This window comes from Helianthus annuus, chromosome 6 (assembly GCF_002127325.2).
Source record: "Helianthus annuus cultivar XRQ/B chromosome 6, HanXRQr2.0-SUNRISE, whole genome shotgun sequence".
Taxonomy (NCBI): Eukaryota; Viridiplantae; Streptophyta; class Magnoliopsida; order Asterales; family Asteraceae; genus Helianthus; species Helianthus annuus.
In genome coordinates, this window is record NC_035438.2 from 89,458,350 (window position 1) to 89,477,046 (window position 18,697).

The 18,697-nt window shown below is 38.0% G+C and overlaps 2 long non-coding RNA genes across 2 annotated transcripts; both read left to right on the top strand.

The window, feature by feature from the left end:
- The first annotated feature begins 9,265 nt into the window (after nt 1–9,265).
- LOC110865731 lies at nt 9,266–11,079 on the top strand. Its single transcript, XR_002550910.2, has 3 exons — nt 9,266–9,823; nt 10,517–10,656; nt 10,916–11,079. It is a non-coding gene; the product is annotated as an uncharacterized LOC110865731 (long non-coding RNA).
- Nucleotides 11,080–13,413: 2,334 nt separating this feature from the next.
- LOC110865730 lies at nt 13,414–15,231 on the top strand. Its single transcript, XR_002550908.2, has 3 exons — nt 13,414–13,971; nt 14,669–14,808; nt 15,068–15,231. It is a non-coding gene; the product is annotated as an uncharacterized LOC110865730 (long non-coding RNA).
- Nucleotides 15,232–18,697: the final 3,466 nt, after the last annotated feature.

The window sequence follows — 18,697 nt, forward strand, 5'->3', positions numbered from 1 at the left end:
GTGTCCGCCATAAGAAGTTCATGGTATCATATGCCACTACTTACTTGGCCAGAGTAAGCGATTAACACATGATACACATGACCTTTTTATAGTTTTCACATCACGCCCTATGTAAGTAACGCCTCTATTTGTTTCTCTTGGAAACAATATCCTGAATACATTTTCTATTCTGTTTTTTTTTTCCAAGTTTTTAATCTACATATGCAACTTTCAATTTCTACTTATTTGTTGCATATTACTATTTGTGCGATTATTTAAAATGTGCACCTGGTAATGTTTGCCCCAACGGGCGTTCCTTGCCATTAACCTTGTTCGCGGTCGTTACGCGATTTAGTCCTCGGCGAGCATGCTCCTCTCGTCATACTTCAGACCGTTCCATCATTATATCCATAATTCGTTTGACTCTCGTCGTCTTCAAACGCGAGTGTCCTCAATTAAAACATTCACAAGGTTAGCAACGTCAACTTCAATAATCGCCCGTATTATAATACAAGGCTTTTTCTACTATACGCGTCAACGCGCGTATTTTCGTCAACTATATCAATCATTTTAATTGGGGTAACGTGTATCACACGATAGCCCTATGTGTTGTTTACAACACTTTAGCATGCTAAACTATTAACATACTTGTACTTACCGGATTTGCGATCAAGCTTCGAACCGAACACTATTCTTTGTCAAGAGCATAAGGTTTAAGTCCAAGCATGGTTCCTCCCCACCATACTCGAATCTCTTAAACCAAGGCTCTGATACCAACTTGTAACACCCGTTCTTATAATCCATGGTTTAACGTATATTTTACGAAAACAAACATGTAATTAAGATTACATATACATCGGAAATACGGGTTTATTAAAACTTTTACAAATCATAAGTTATTCTACATAACGTGATCGGGTTCGTCGTTAAAAATTTACAACGAGGCGATGTGCGGAAGCATGTGTCTTTATCGTGTTCGGTTCTTCATTGAGCTTGATCGTCTTCCGGCATCCAAAAAAAGTACCTACATTTCATAAAAACATGAAATGTTTTAGTCATACGGGATTTTATACGTATCTAAACGAGTCCGGGAAACAAAACTGTTCAAAATACATTTTTGATCAGGGTCCACCGTAAATTACGGTGGACACCGTAATTTACGGTAGCCCTGATTTGAAAACACTCCACCGTAAGGCAGGAGCTATCCACCGTAACATTCTCAGTCCCCACCGTAACTTACGGTACCACCGTAAGCTACGGTGGACTCTGCATCAGATTCTTCCATTTCGCCGTTTTCGACACGAAAACTTCCGTATCTTTAAATCCGTTTGTCCGTTTGACTTACCGTTTCTTCCTACGTGATTGTAATTTGATTCCCCATCCTATGGAGTTAAAAATCCAACATCCGGATTAACAAAAATTTCAGACTTTAACTCTTCGGCTTGTTACTCTTTTTACCGACTTTTGACCCGTTCGTGGTTTCATCATCAAACATGGTTATGGCCCTTGTTTCTTCTATAAAACATATTATTATAATTATTTCCTATTATACAAGGTTCAATTCACGGGTCATTACACATTCTTAACCCGTTTTGCTAAAACTTCCATTTTGACCCATTAAGGGTATTTACTCATTTTTGTCTAGAACTTGTACCTTTTCTTTTGTCGCTACAAAATTCCATATCGAATTAACTACAATTATTCCACCACAACTATTTTGTGGTGGATATATCATAACGAACCCCTTTTTCCCTATCTTACCCATCGGTTGATCATTTTACGCAATTGACCACTTTTCAGCATTTGACCCGCGGATGTGCATTCCTATGACCTTTATTCATGTCTAATGATCCCATAATCTTAATGTAAGTTTCTAAACAACCCCTTTGGGTCGTTTGCCCAATATACCTTTCAAGGTATTTTGGTCAACTTTAGTCCCTCACTATACGACGAAGGACTTTCACTAAATATTTGACCAAATTGTATGTTTAACTAAAAGCTTAATTGTACATACCTGGCTCGGGTCAAAGTATTGACCCATTTACATAACATTTGCTTTAAATCTTTTTAGTTAAAACGATGCAAGCTTATGTTATTTCCTGTGATTACAAAACTCAACAAGTGATTGTCAAATGTTATTGTCAAATGGTGTTAACAACACCATTTGACCCATTTAGTCTAACCGACTATTTGTCCGTATGAGATGGTATTTAATTACCATTTCATCCCCTTAAACCTTTTCAGGTTTTCCTTTGAACTTGTTTTACTCAAACCGTTTTTATTTATTTGTCATTACATGACTAATTTACCATTTTATTCCTTTTACTATAGTCATGATTTCATACCATTTTCCATCATTCCGACTCTCATTGAATCATGTCGAAATATCATGTACCAACCATTTAATAGCATTCATATTAATACCTGAAATTAGTAACTTCGCAAATAATGTAAAAGGGGCGTAAGTTATACTTACCTCGCATCCGAACTACGCTTTTCCTTTCCTTCTTGATTCGTTTGACCCGCTCCCTCATCAAGCTTCCACCTAGCTTGTTACGCGTCAAACTATCATCATCGTTTTCAAGGTGGTTAGTTTAATCATAATTTAATACGATTATTCCACCTTACACATTTCACATTAAAAATTAGCATTTATCGTAGTATAGGTAAGTTTGACTTTTTAAAAGTCAAATGCCCATTAGTATACTAATTTGCATATTCGAGTTCATCAACTAGTTCTAGCATTCTTTAATTACCCGGTAGGCGTTATCTTTAGACCACCGTTTTAACCAAAGTTCTAACCACAATTATCACATGTAGAACTCTTTTTAATCATATTTTGCATAATAGCCAAAACATCACAATTAGGTGTTTTAACTACAAAAATTCTAGTTTCGTGCCTTCTTTGAGGCATTTCAACAAACACTTTAAGGGCAGAATTTTACATGTGTATTTATCAAGTCTCTAGCTTATCTCTTAGCCAAAATTTCACATAAATCAACCATCTTACAAAGTGGTTAACTTCTATAATTTCTGAAATCACTTCAAAATTGTCAATTTACACTAGATCAACAATCTATTTCCTAGTGTTTATCAAATTTCACATAATTCACTAATCACCTACAATGGTGATCATAGTTTTCAATAAAAATTCACATGATTTCAGCTTGTGTTTGTCTAGGGTTTGTCCCTAAACTCTATAGTAGTTCCTAAATCATCATAACATACACATGCAACTAGAATCTCAGATTATTCCCAATTCATGAGAATTTCAAGTTGAAAGATTTCTCAAAATTTTACATACCTTGTAATCCCCTTGTGATGAGGATCAGGAATCTATGTTTAGAATTCGATTTGAACTTGGATTGAACCTTCAATTTGCAAGATTTCTGAAGTTCTAGGGTTTTGAAGGAGTGGGGGTCGCCCCCTGCTTGCTCTGATCGACCAGACCCCAAAATGGGGTGTTTGGTTTAGTTTTTATTTGTTTAATAAAAATCAAGTTTCGATTTTAATATTATTGGCCCCTCTAATTTGGTTAGTTAATTAAGTAGGGCACAACCTACATTATTTCTAACACTATTCCCCACTTATTAACTAGGTTAAACATTCCTACTTGAATTAGTGGGTTTTGGGAATCTATGACTAAGTTTAGTTTAAGTCCCGTTAACTCGGGCCTTCTATAAACTTTATTTCCCAACGCATTCTTTTCTCTTTTATTAAATATTGGATATAATTATATAATAATCCTAATATTTTCTGGCTTAATTTTTACCACTAACGGTTCCTTAGCCGTCTGTTAGTATTAGCGTGGTTTGATTACCAAACCCGTTTTTGGGGTGTTACAAATTTCGTGAGAGATATTGATCTTGGACGAAATTGTGTATTAGGGTTTTGATTGATTGTAATTCGTGAAGATTGATAATCAATAGAAAACCCAGTTTGAAAGTGAATTGCTGATTTTTGTTCCTACACGTTTTCTGCTATATTCTGATCAAGAGGATTCCGCACTCTTGATTAGATTGACAATTCTGTGAAGATCCATACAACTCAAGGGGACCTACAATGTTTCTATCACATGGAATCATTGTAACAGAATAATCATGAAACATGTTATATTCAAAATATAAGCGTACAACGCATCGTCATAGTTACAGGAAAACTTGTCTTACAATAAAAAGTAACTAAAGCAACCTACAAGGCACAAACGCCTTTTTAACAAACTACATATCGCATTCTAACCCGTTACCCAACCCGACCTCGACAGTCTAATTTGACTTCCAACGTACATTACTACCAAACATTTTCTAAAATTGTGGGGTGTGGGGGGCTTGGGTTGGGGGCTTTGCTCGACACGTAGCGATTGTAGGCTCCACCATACCACCCCAAAAAAGTGGGGTGTGGAAGCGGTGTGGGTTAACGGCATTGGTTGTTGGTTTTTTATATATTTTTTTATACACGAGATTTATAAAATAAAACACAAACTTATATTATTTTTTTTAAAGTTACATAACATCCGGATTCCCGCCGTGCCTCTACTCGATCTTCTGATCTCCATTCAATCATCGTGGCTCAGGTCCCCCGCAGGGACACGGTCGAAACAAAGTTTAAACCGATCCAGCTTCGGTTTTAGTTCACGCCAATTGTGTTGGTAGGCATTTAAATTGTGACGAGCATTCCCAACATGTTGTTGGTATTGCTGGAATGCTTGTCCTCAATACGCGGTTTGACCGAGCTGTAACGTACGTTGTGCATCGACGATCGATGTGACAAGTGTGATCTCCTCCTCCTTCGTCCAATGCACCACGTTCGGTTTTTTGATGTTGGTTTGGTTGAAAAAGATTTGTTGTTTGGTGTGAGATTGGTTGAAGAATATTTGTAAAAATTTGTAGGTAAAAAATGAAGTTGGGGGGGGTATTTATAGGTAAAATTTGTAAGTTTTTTTAAAAATTTGATTTTTTTTACATTGAAACCGCCATGCCCAGCGTCTACGGCTAACGACGATCCCAAACGGTTCCATTTCAACAACCAATCCTAGCTAGCTAGCTCATACCGTCCCTCCGCCCAACGTCGGGCTTCAAAGACACGCTAGCGGGGCAATGCCGTGGCCAACACTGGCACGGTATGAGTTAGCCAGCGTTGGCTGACATCCCCCACCCCATAAAATGCTCCACTCCCCACAGTCTAACAATGAAATTTATTTAATTGATAGCAACGCGTATTGGTGCCCCTAAATTTGTATATAATCTAACATGTTTCCATATATATTTTTTACATATTTGTTTATGAATGTTAATATGAGTTTTGAAATGTATATACTGATGGGTCTAGGCTTTCCAAAAGGTGAATATGCAAAGGGTAAGGAAAGGAGAAAGTCATAGATAGGGATTAGCTTGGTATGACTGGTATTGAAAGTATCGATCTTGAAAATCGTCAAAATTGGGTATCAGTGAAGGCACCAAAAATGTACGGCACGGTACGATATTTGAAGTTAAAAATTGGTAAGATACCGGTACCGAAACGGGTCGCAAAAACGCCAAAAAGTGAATAGTAAATTGGTAAAAAAAAATGATTCGGTATGGTAAATTAGGTGCCACTACCAGTTCGGTTTCGGTATTTAATATCATCTGCTCATGCCTAGTCGTAGATGTAATGGGTCGCAAAAACGCCAAAAAGTGAATAGTAAATTGGTAAAAAAAAATGATTCGGTATGGTAAATTAGGTGCCACTACCAGTTCGGTTTCGGTATTTAATATCATCTGCTCATGCCTAGTCGTAGATGTAATTCTAGACATCTTAGCAGTCTTCTAGTTTAAGATTAAGTAATTCTATCTAGTTTAAGATTAAGAATGATTTTAGCAAAAAAGAATAAAACGCCATATTTCATGCTGCTATCAAATTTAAGAGGTGCACAAGAACGCATGATTTAATAAATTACTCTCAATATAGATAATTTAAAAAATTTAATTTTTTATACAATTAATCATCTTAGTCTAAGATTCTTAAACCTATTGACAAGATGGGTATTACAGCTAAGCGGAACAAGCCGTTTGACTAATAATTTTGTTAGTGCTATACTTGGTAGTTAAAAGACGACTTGGTCGCTAATGAGTTTGTGGTGGAGTGATAAGCGAGAGATTTGGGTTTTTAAGAGACCCATTTTCAATTCCTGCTTCCCCTTATTAAGTTTCGGCGTCATCTGGTGATGATGAGAGACTAGGTGAGGGTTTTCCCTGGGTCGGAGGCGAGTGTATTTCGATGTGGTGAATTTCGTCAGTAACCCATTTGGAGGATTCGTTGGCAGTTAAAAAAAAAGATGACTAAGCTTTGGCCTAGTGGTCAAGAGGAATTACCTTCAGGGGCGGACCTACCCTTTGGCCAGAGTGGGCAGCCGCACCCCTTGAAAAAAATTTATTATATATTTTAGGCAAAAAAAACCCGACCCTACCCCTTGAAAATATGGTTGAACACCTTATCCGCACCCCCAGGAAATAATTTCTCGGTTTGCTACTGATTACCTTTTGTGGAGATACTAATATTTAATCTTTAAGAGGTGTATTTTTATTAAGGCAAATTTGAAATAAATAATCCCACATTTTTAACTTTGGCTGATAATATTATCAACTCAGTTATTAGCCGATAATAATCCGAACTGGTCAATTTTATTTGTAAAATAGTCCGCCGTTAAAATAACTTAACGGAGTTAAGTTTTTTCCGAATACAAACCGATGTTTTAGGGCTTTTGATCGGAACGAGGATACGAGTCGATTGATGTAAAACTTACCTCAAAATTGTGCTCGAAATGGCTTGATTTTTGTTAATTGGAATTTAAACACCCGAATTGAAGCACCGTTTCGTGGGTTGAGGGCAGTATTTTGAGGTAAGTTTTACATCAATCGACTCGTATCCTCGTTCTGATCAAAAGCCCTAAAACATCGGTTTGTAATTCGAAAAAAAGTTAACTCTGTTAAACTATTTTAACGGCGGACTATTTTACCAAAAAAAAAAATGACCAGTTCGGATTATTATCGCCTATGTGACTATGTGATTGAATGTGTTCCTGAGCTTTAGTAAGTGTTAGACATGAGAGGTGAGATTCGATTCTGATGTGTCTAAGACCTATGACGATGTCTGTTGCAGACAATGTCAACTAGACCATCATCTGGACCTCGTCACCCACGACTCTCTCGCCAAGAACAGAGGGACAAACGCCTTGCTGCCATCCTCGCTAAACAAGTGGCAAAGGTTGTGCCTCAGATCGTGAGTGAGATTTACGAAAAATGCTAGCAAATCGTCTGAGGAATCCAGAACTGACATTCCTAAAGCTACTCCTAAGACTGCTTTCAGCTTCAAGCAGTTCAAGGCTTGCGGTCCAAAGGAATTCACTGGAGAAGATGGCCCAACGGCTATGTTTCAATGGTTCGATTCCATCGAAGTTACTCTGCGCCAGAGCGGATGTCCTGAAAATCTCCGTACCCTAAACGCTACCAGCGTCTTCCAGTCCCGCGCATTAGACTGGTGGACGACTGAGAGAAACAAACGTGGGAATGATGCAGCTTATGAGCTGACCTGGGAAGAGTTGAAAGCCATCATAATGGATGAATTCTGCCCTCCCCATGAACGCCAAAAGCTGGAGGATGAGTTCTGGAATATTAAGCAGAAGGAAGGTGACAACGCTGCCATGACTGCTCGCTTTAAGCAGCTCAGCATCATCTGTGCCGATCAAGTGAAGACGCCCGACATGGCAATCAAGAAATACATCCGAGCTCTACCCGACTGTGTTGCGGATTTTGTGCATGCCGCGAAAATAGCAACGATTGAAGAAACTTAGTTGCTTGCCACCGAAATCAACGACAAGCGAGTAAAAGCAGGTTTTTGGGATAAGCCTTCAAAGTCTGCATCAAGCTACCACCACACCAGCCACTGAAACCGCCGCCGCTCAATCGTCAAAGTCCTCATGCCGCAGGAAGAAGAACAACAACAGCATCTCCAGCAACAAGAACTGTGCTGTCACTACCACTGTTGCTCCACTGCAAGCCGTACCGGCTCAGCAGCAGTCTCATCACCAACCAGCACCAGTTACCTATGCACCGCCTACAAAGCATGCATACACAGGCCCCCACCCTGCTTGTCCAACATGCTCTTATCATCATCCGGTGGGTCTCGCCTGTCGTTTCTGCGCTCACTGCAATATGTAAGGTCACTTCACTGCAAACTGTCGTACTGGTCCACGTCAAGCACCAGCTCAAGCCACTGCTCATCAAGCTCTGCTCCCAGCCCCGCAAGGCCAACAAGCGGCTCAGGCACCCGCGATCAACGCCCGACTCTGCTTCGCATGTGGTGATCCCAACCACTTTGCGAACATGTGCCCGGACAGGGTTGTGAAACAAGAGCCCCAGCAGCAACACCAGCAGCAACAGCCTCAGCAGCAGCAACAAGCCGCACGCGCCAGAACTTTCAACATCAATGTGCGCCAAGCCCAGACTGACAACAACGTGGTCAATGGTACGTTCCTTGTGAATGGTATTTATGCTTCGTGTTTGTTTGATACTGGAGCCGATAACTGCTTTGTGTCATTTGAATTCGAGAAGCTTCTTAGTCGTAAGCGCTCCCAACTTTCCTCGACTTTCGACGTTGATGTCACACCCCAACCGATGGCGGAAACATCGGGGCGTGGCACTGAGCGAAACAAATTGTCCAGAAGTTTCCATAACAATTATCATTACCAATCAATTTAAAATAACATGTCCCATACCATGCCTCAAAAGGTAAACAAATTATTACAGACAAAATCTAGGCAAATAGTTCTATTCCGACAACTCAGATTTTTCAAATTAGCCTAATTGTTTATCTGCTTCTAGAGACCTTTGACTTCATTTGTACAGACAACTATTTGTTGGACTCTAGAGCCTTATTCTAGCCTCACTTTCCTAGCAGATAAGCATCCTAAACACCTGTCACATACGTTAAAATAAAGTCAATGCACATAGTGTAAAGGCGAGTATACAAGTTTGATAATAGCATATAGAGTTCAAAATAGTTTACGCATAACCAACACGTACACAGAGGAAAACGAAGCATGTTAGTTATTGTAACATCCGTCAAAATGGACTCTCAAAATTTGACTTGTTTTGAAACACGGACCCAAACTGTTTGTAAACCGGGTTCGAATCAATAAATAAAAATGTGAATAGCTTGTTACCAATTTTAATCATTTAGTTTTAAATTTTGTAAGAGGTTTAAAATATAAAAAAAAACTAGGTTTATGAGGTTTATTTAACAAATTTATTATTATATTGTGTTTATATAAACCTGAACTTATGAATGATTATAGTACATACAGAACACTTTACTTGGTAAATATTAGTTAATGATATGGTAATTTTTTTTTCAACATCAGCAACGGTTATAACAATTATTTTATTATAAATTGTATTATAATAGTTTAGTTTCTTTTATAAGTCAAATTAAATTAAAAGAGTTTGTTTTGCAAACTGCCTAATACTCTAGGGTAGGAATTGTAAAAAGTAATTATTATATAAATCATTTCACCTTCTCTGTTCTGTTCGTAACCTAAAAACCGCCGCAACACCATCCATTGCCGTCACGAACCAAGTTTCGCTACTGACATCGAACGACCGAATGGGTGTATTCGTTTATGTCCTTTCACCTCTATGTGACCCAGTTATACGAGAGTTCCGCCAGCATTGTACCGGTTCTCGTTAAGCAACCAAACTTGGTCACAAGTACGCCACCACCAAGAACTGTGCTAACTTTGAGCCGCTTTTGTCCGACTATTTAAGAACTCCAAATTGTTATTTCTCACTCGCCCTGCTTGCCGTGTAAGGTAATCGTTTCAATCTTTCGATTAGTCGTAATCGTTTTGTTCATGTCCGCTTGCCTCGAAACTGATCTAGACGAATGTTGGTTAGTTTCGGAGACTTGAAAATTCATTAACAAGTACGCCACTTAAAAAAAAAACTTTTATATACACTTGTTTCATGGGTTGACCTTCAAAGGAATCATCACATGGATATGTTAGTTTTTTTTTATGAAGACAAATATATCTTATTTATGTTTGGTTATTTAACCATGGCTTCACTAATCCACACAAGGTCATTGAGTCCTTCTGATCAAACTTTGAATCTGCAAACTTAAGATTTAGCCCTACTAATGTGTTCAGAGAGGTTGAAGAAGATATGATATTCAATTAAAATAATATATGATAACAAACTCATAACAATTATGAATTTTTAAATTTTAAGAAATTGAACATATTTGAGGCCAACATTCGTGGCCCCTGTTCTATACAAAAAAAAAAAAAACAATATGACAACTTAATTAATATTTTTTTTTATCTATTTATTTTACTGTTAGTCAAAGGCATAATTCAAAAAAAAAAAATATTTTTATACTAATATAAACGTTGATGATTGAAAATTTAATCGTAAATTCGTCTAGCTAATAATATGTATAAAAATAGATAAATATATTTTTTTTAACTATGAGAAATTAGTTGGCTTCGTATCTCGTATTATAGGTTATTTCCCATCGTCGTTTGAAGTTGTCCTCATATTCTTTTAGCGCGCTTAGTTCTATAAGGAGTCACAAGCGCAACCACTCATAATCTCGAGACTTCATCAATCCCGCTCGCGGTTTAGCATTACCATGCGCAAAACTGTGAGCATACTCGATCCCCCTTTTTTATGATTTATTACTTTGGGATGCAATACATGTACTTATTATCAAACATACAAACCTACGTGCTATACTTGTAATCCAACGTGTTATACTTGTAATCATACGTGCTTAAATCTATATGCTTATACGTAGTCATTACCATGAAAGATTTGTTCAAAATGTTTTCTTATATTTATATTTAAACTTGTATGCTCGCCAATGCATTTTGTATTGAACTATGCTTTAACATGTATTGCAGGTTGACGATATAATTAAAGATGCAAGGAATCTAGTAGGATTGCCTAGAAATACATTTAAAACTTTAATACTTGTTATTTTGTAACTTACTTTCAAACTTGTTGTATCGTGTTTCCAAATAACGTACTAAATTATTATCAATGAAATGAAAGTTTATTATTTGAATACTTGTTGTATGTTTATTTCAAGCAATGTAAAATCAAATAAATAAATACTCAACATCAATAGCGTTATGCAGTCTCTTGCAATCTAGTTTTCGTCTCATCCCGATGTTTCCGCCATCGGTTGGGGTGTGACAGATTGGTATCAGAGCCATAACTATAGGGAATTAGGAAAATTGCCATGCTTTTGCCCTAATCTATAGTTCTAAGAATTTTGCCTCTTATATGTTGTTTAAAACTTTTGTACTCTACCATGCATGCTTCCTAGCTATACTTTCGATTAAATTTATGTGCCTTTCCTAAGGCTAACACGAATACACTTATGCTATTTTTATACTCTTGTAACACCAACGAGAAGAATTTACCAAAATAGGCGTGAAACCCACAATTTGGTAAACGACTCTCATTCTACCTTTAATCTATTTTTGCACAAAATTTCACCATTAAGCTAGGAGTGACATCCACAACTTAATGGTAATTTCCATTTCAACTCTTGTGGACCCTCGTCAAAGTGTCGAAATTTTATTTTGACCCGACGAGTACCAACCACATTTAGGGTACGAAATCGTCAAGTTAGGGGTGAAACCCGCATCTCGTCGATTAAGTTCCGCTCTACGATTTTCAATCTCGCCAAAGTTTCGTATTTTCGATCAAATTAGGGACATGTACTAACTGCAAGGGTAAAATACCGTTAATCGCCTGTCGACGAGCGTATTTTACCTATTAGGCCAAAGCATGTCTCCGTAATTCGAAAGGACTTACGGGTCACTTTGGAATAGTCGAAGTTTCTAAACCCGAAACGTTCCAATATTTTATCAAACCCCTCTTTTATGCTATCTTCATATCTATGTGATTTAATACTTGTTATCTCGTTCATTTCAAAACCAATGTTATACTAGAATCGATTTATCATCCAACCATTCAATACATACATATACTAATAGTTATACTTGGTTCGGGATTACTGGGTGATTCTTATGTGATAAACTTGTCATTAACTTTGATCAAAGCCACAACTTAACATGTATAGCGCTTGTGTAGCGCTATAGGAGTAGCGCCCGCCCGTATTCTTGAGGTCATGTTAAGACATTTTGCGGTACACGATGGATTGACAATTAGTCATTAACTTTGATCAAAGCCACAACTTAACATGTATAGCGCTTGTGTAGCGCTATAGGAGTAGCGCCCGCCCGTATTCTTGAGGTCATGTTAAGACATTTTGCGGTACACGATGGATTGACCTGTTTATTCGCATGCCAGTAATGCGTTAATCTTGATTAACTAAAGTATGTCGTGTGGATTGTTCAATGATTTTTTTTACATATGCTAATGCTAGTTATACTTGATTCGGGATTTCTGGAACATTCTTATGTGATAAACCTATCATTAACTTCGCAAGAAGCCACACCTTAACATGTATAGCGCTTGTGTAGCGCTATAGGAGTAGCGCACCGCCCGTATTCTAGTGGTCCTGTTAAGTTAACAACATTACACCCTCTTCGTTGCGACGATGTTTGGTAGTCAACATTGCGGTACACGATGGTTTGATCGGTTTATTCACATGCCAGAATTGCGTTAATCTTGGTTAACTAAGTATATCATGTGATGGTTCAAAGATTTCACTCCTACTCTATAGTCACTCATACTTAAACACAAATCATGCTTACATACTTCAATCTTTATACGTTATCACACGCACACATTCATACCCATAATACAATAATGTATCCTGACCCGTACACTACTAGTACAAACTATGCGAATCATGCACATACCAAAATAATCGCGGATGCATACGGGATCATATTGGTAACTGCATGAAAACAATAGTAGGTCCTACTGTGTACCTTGACACGGAACGTAACATGACACCGAGTCACGAAACAAACATAACATGATATGAACATGGTGGATACGCCGCTGGTACTTCCTATATATAAGTGTTCCTACCAGATTACCAAACTTTCGTGAAAACGTGCCATGAGAAATTCGGTGTTTCCTTAGACTTTATCGAATACATAATTTGATCACTCACAATCTATTTCTCGGTTAAACCCAAACAAACTATGAAATGCCGGTTTTTCTAAAGTCTTCCTCGCGAATAAATTTCGGGACGAAATTTCCTAAAGCAGGGAAGACTGTAACATCCGTCAAAATGGACTCTCAAAATTTGACTTGTTTTGAAACACGGACCCAAACTGTTTGTAAACCGGGTTCGAATCAATAAATAAAAATGTGAATAGCTTGTTACCAATTTTAATCATTTAGTTTTAAATTTTGTAAGAGGTTTAAAATATAAAAAAAAACTAGGTTTATGAGGTTTATTTAACAAATTTATTATTATATTGTGTTTATATAAACCTGAACTTATGAATGATTATAGTACATACAGAACACTTTACTTGGTAAATATTAGTTAATGATATGGTAATTTTTTTTTCAACATCAGCAACGGTTATAACAATTATTTTATTATAAATTGTATTATAATAGTTTAGTTTCTTTTATAAGTCAAATTAAATTAAAAGAGTTTGTTTTGCAAACTGCCTAATACTCTAGGGTAGGAATTGTAAAAAGTAATTATTATATAAATCATTTCACCTTCTCTGTTCTGTTCGTAACCTAAAAACCGCCGCAACACCATCCATTGCCGTCACGAACCAAGTTTCGCTACTGACATCGAACGACCGAATGGGTGTATTCGTTTATGTCCTTTCACCTCTATGTGACCCAGTTATACGAGAGTTCCGCCAGCATTGTACCGGTTCTCGTTAAGCAACCAAACTTGGTCACAAGTACGCCACCACCAAGAACTGTGCTAACTTTGAGCCGCTTTTGTCCGACTATTTAAGAACTCCAAATTGTTATTTCTCACTCGCCCTGCTTGCCGTGTAAGGTAATCGTTTCAATCTTTCGATTAGTCGTAATCGTTTTGTTCATGTCCGCTTGCCTCGAAACTGATCTAGACGAATGTTGGTTAGTTTCGGAGACTTGAAAATTCATTAACAAGTACGCCACTTAAAAAAAAAACTTTTATATACACTTGTTTCATGGGTTGACCTTCAAAGGAATCATCACATGGATATGTTAGTTTTTTTTTATGAAGACAAATATATCTTATTTATGTTTGGTTATTTAACCATGGCTTCACTAATCCACACAAGGTCATTGAGTCCTTCTGATCAAACTTTGAATCTGCAAACTTAAGATTTAGCCCTACTAATGTGTTCAGAGAGGTTGAAGAAGATATGATATTCAATTAAAATAATATATGATAACAAACTCATAACAATTATGAATTTTTAAATTTTAAGAAATTGAACATATTTGAGGCCAACATTCGTGGCCCCTGTTCTATACAAAAAAAAAAAAAAAAACAATATGACAACTTAATTAATATTTTTTTTTATCTATTTATTTTACTGTTAGTCAAAGGCATAATTCAAAAAAAAAAAAATATTTTTATACTAATATAAACGTTGATGATTGAAAATTTAATCGTAAATTCGTCTAGCTAATAATATGTATAAAAATAGATAAATATATTTTTTTTAACTATGAGAAATTAGTTGGCTTCGTATCTCGTATTATAGGTTATTTCCCATCGTCGTTTGAAGTTGTCCTCATATTCTTTTAGCGCGCTTAGTTCTATAAGGAGTCACAAGCGCAACCACTCATAATCTCGAGACTTCATCAATCCCGCTCGCGGTTTAGCATTACCATGCGCAAAACTGTGAGCATACTCGATCCCCCTTTTTTATGATTTATTACTTTGGGATGCAATACATGTACTTATTATCAAACATACAAACCTACGTGCTATACTTGTAATCCAACGTGTTATACTTGTAATCATACGTGCTTAAATCTATATGCTTATACGTAGTCATTACCATGAAAGATTTGTTCAAAATGTTTTCTTATATTTATATTTAAACTTGTATGCTCGCCAATGCATTTTGTATTGAACTATGCTTTAACATGTATTGCAGGTTGACGATATAATTAAAGATGCAAGGAATCTAGTAGGATTGCCTAGAAATACATTTAAAACTTTAATACTTGTTATTTTGTAACTTACTTTCAAACTTGTTGTATCGTGTTTCCAAATAACGTACTAAATTATTATCAATGAAATGAAAGTTTATTATTTGAATACTTGTTGTATGTTTATTTCAAGCAATGTAAAATCAAATAAATAAATACTCAACATCAATAGCGTTATGCAGTCTCTTGCAATCTAGTTTTCGTCTCATCCCGATGTTTCCGCCATCGGTTGGGGTGTGACAGTTATCGAGATGAACCTATCGATACCAATGACTGCGGGTTGACTGCCCAAGGCAGTTCGTAATACATGATCACCACTGTAATCCATGCAAATAATTGTCCTTAACAACCCCCGCATTCGCGGGTGCTGAGTCCAAACTATAGTACTATCGTCGTTAAGGCAGGTAGACAACATTCCATGTGTAAACATAACAAACAAGCATTCATTAAGTCACGTATAACATGCGGTAACGGTTAGCGTTAAAAGTATTGCGTAGTGTGTTCGATTGTGATTTAGAATAAGTAACGTATGTAACACCTAAAAGTGCGAAAGCAAAAAAGGTTCGAGTATACTCACAACGGTTGATAGATTGAAGGGAGCGCTTAGAGTAAGGTTAGCCTGATCAGAATGATAGCATAACGATAAGAGACGTGAAAAATGATACAAGTGTTTGTGGGTCGGATAGATGTTCGACTGGATGGTAACCCGATCGGACAGCCTGTCGTGTAGTAACAATCCGGTCGGACAGTTGTCTGGTCGGACGGTAGTCCGGTCGGATGACTATTCGAGTGGATTGTTTCTCCCTTTGAGAAAGATGTGTTTGTGTATCATGATTTGACTTTTGAAGTTTTTGTTGCAGCATTTGAAAACATTGAAGTATCTCTACCTTTCAGGTCGGTCGATCGGACGGTCCTCCGATCGGAGAGCAATCCGTCAGGTTGACACTTCAGTGAGAACAAGTTCACAGCAGGTCGTCACTCGGTCGGACAGTAGTCCGGTCAGGTGGCATCCTCAGTGCTTTGGACAAGTTTGAAAAATCGACTAAGTGTTAAAGTCAAGTATCTCATGATCCGAAGAGTAATTCGGTCGGATGGTAGTCCGATCGGATAGCAATTCGTTCAATACTCTACTTTAGATAAAATTTGGTTAATTGTGGGACCCAAGGTGCAGCCGTTCGGATGGCCCGCCGCTCGGATGGCTGTCCGGTCGGACAGTAGTCCGGTCGGATAGCTCTCCGTGCCGGTCGTTCCGTTCGTCTTTTACTTGGTTGTTTTGATTGTTTGTAGTTTATCGAGACACTTTGACAACGTGTTAACCAACTGAACCCCATCTCGACCCCAGTAACCTGACCGAACAGGAATCACCCAAGTTCAACTAGTTAATCGGTTCAAGACGGTTGTTCTTGGCTATCCCGGAATCGGTGGTCTCGTGTGTGGAATCCAGATCTTGAACCACACAACACTAAGAACGAGTAGAGGTTAGAACGAGATCCGGTTCTATCGGTTTTGAGTGCATTGAGTGTAAAAGAGTTGAAAGAAAGTTAGAAACCATCCTCCAATCCTTTTTCACCATCAAATTGTTTAGATCTATGCAAGATCTTTGTTTATTTGTGTGGAAATCGGTTAGATCTAAGTTGTTCTTGGTGGATTGAAGTTAAAACATGAAGTTCTTCAAGAACACATGATGACATCATCATAGAACACCTCAAATCTAGTGATTTCACGGTTAAAAGTTAAGATTTAAAAGATAGAAATGTGTAGGAGTGCGTGTAGATCAAGAAAGTATAAGATTTAGGACGAGATCTTACCGGATTCGAGAGAAATCTGAGAAAAGGTGAGGAGCACGAGTGGTCCGGTCAGAGAGTTTCCAAAAGTAGAAATGATGAAAGTGACATGGGTATGTATAGGACTCCAAAAGAGGAAATGATGGGTTGGTCGGATGACATCTCACTCGAGTTACAGCCCGGTCGGATGGCATGTCGACCGGATGGCAGCCTGGTCGGAATGCAATCCGGCCGGCTGGCATCTGGTTCGAGTGTTTGGCGCGACGATTTATGATATTTCGATTCCGATTTCGAGCGATGCGAATACGATAGAGTTTCCTATTCAAATTACTTTTAATCCCAATCACTCATGTCTCGCGCTGTCTCTTCTCCACCAATTATCATAATCCGATTTCGATCGAGTTCGATTGCGTTTTGATTGCGATTCGATTGACTACCACATACAACATAAATAAACATGCACAAGTAACACGTAAGGCACACACACACGTATAATAGTAATCAATTATGCGTATTTCGAGTTGCGAGCGCGATTGCGATAAGCGATAAATAGCAATTAACGTCGATAGATAGCGAATAAACTTCGATTATTATTAATTACTCCACATAATACAACCAACGTAATGACAACTTAGACTAATTATGAGTCAAAGAAGTCAAAACAGGGATTGAGCAAAGAGAGACAGATCGCAATTAGCGATCTTTTCTTCCTTTGACTTCAATCTTGACTTTGAATTTGACTTTTGAAACACGGAGTGTTACAGTTGAAGTCGCCACCGGAAGAATTGTCGCCGTTAATTCTGTTCTCCGTGATTGTACTCTTGAGCTCAACAATCACATCTTCCCAATCGATCTTATTCCGATGCAACTCGGAAGTTTTGACATCATTGTAGGCATGGACTTTCTTCGCGAAAACCATGCTGAAGTTATGTGCTTCGATAAGATGATTCGATTCTCGCTCGCGAATGGTGATCTATTGTGTGTCTATGGTGAAACTGCTTCGAAGAATCTTAATCTTATGTCATGTATCCAAGCTAGCAAGTATCTCCGTAAGGAATACAAAGCTTTCTTGGCTAACATTGTAGTAGCGGAGAAGGAAAAGAATAGACCTGGAGTAAATGATGTTCCAGTGGTCCGAGAATTTCCTAACGTTTTTCCCGAGGATCTCCCCGGACTGCCGCCAAGTCGTGATATCGACTTTCGTATCGACCTCATTCCTGGAGCCAACCCTGTTGCCAAAGCTCCTTACCGACTCGCACCGTCCGAAATGCGTGAACTTTCGAGTCAGCTTCAGGAATTACTTGAGAAAGGCTTTATTCGCCCGACCACCTCTCCTTGGGGAGCGCCGGTCCTTTTTGTCAAAAAGAAGGATGGGTCGTTCAGGATGTGCATCGACTATCGGGAATTGAATAAGTTAACCATCAAGAACTTCTATCCCCTGCCTCGCATTGATGATTTTTTTGATCAGCTACAAGGTACTTCGTGTTTCTCAAAGATCGGTCTACGCTCAGACTATCACCAATTACGCATCCAGGAGGAAGATATACCCAAAACTGCATTTCGCACCCGTTACGGCCATTACGAATTCGTCATTATGCCTTTTGGTTTAACCACGCACCCGCAGTTTTCATGGATCTGATGAATCGCGTGTGTAAACCATATCTCGACCGTTTCGTCATCGCGTTCATCGACGATGTCTTGATCTATTCCAAATCGAAGGCTGAACACGCGCAACATCTACGTTTGGTTCTCGAGCTACTCCAGGGAAATCGACTCTATGCCAAATTCTCC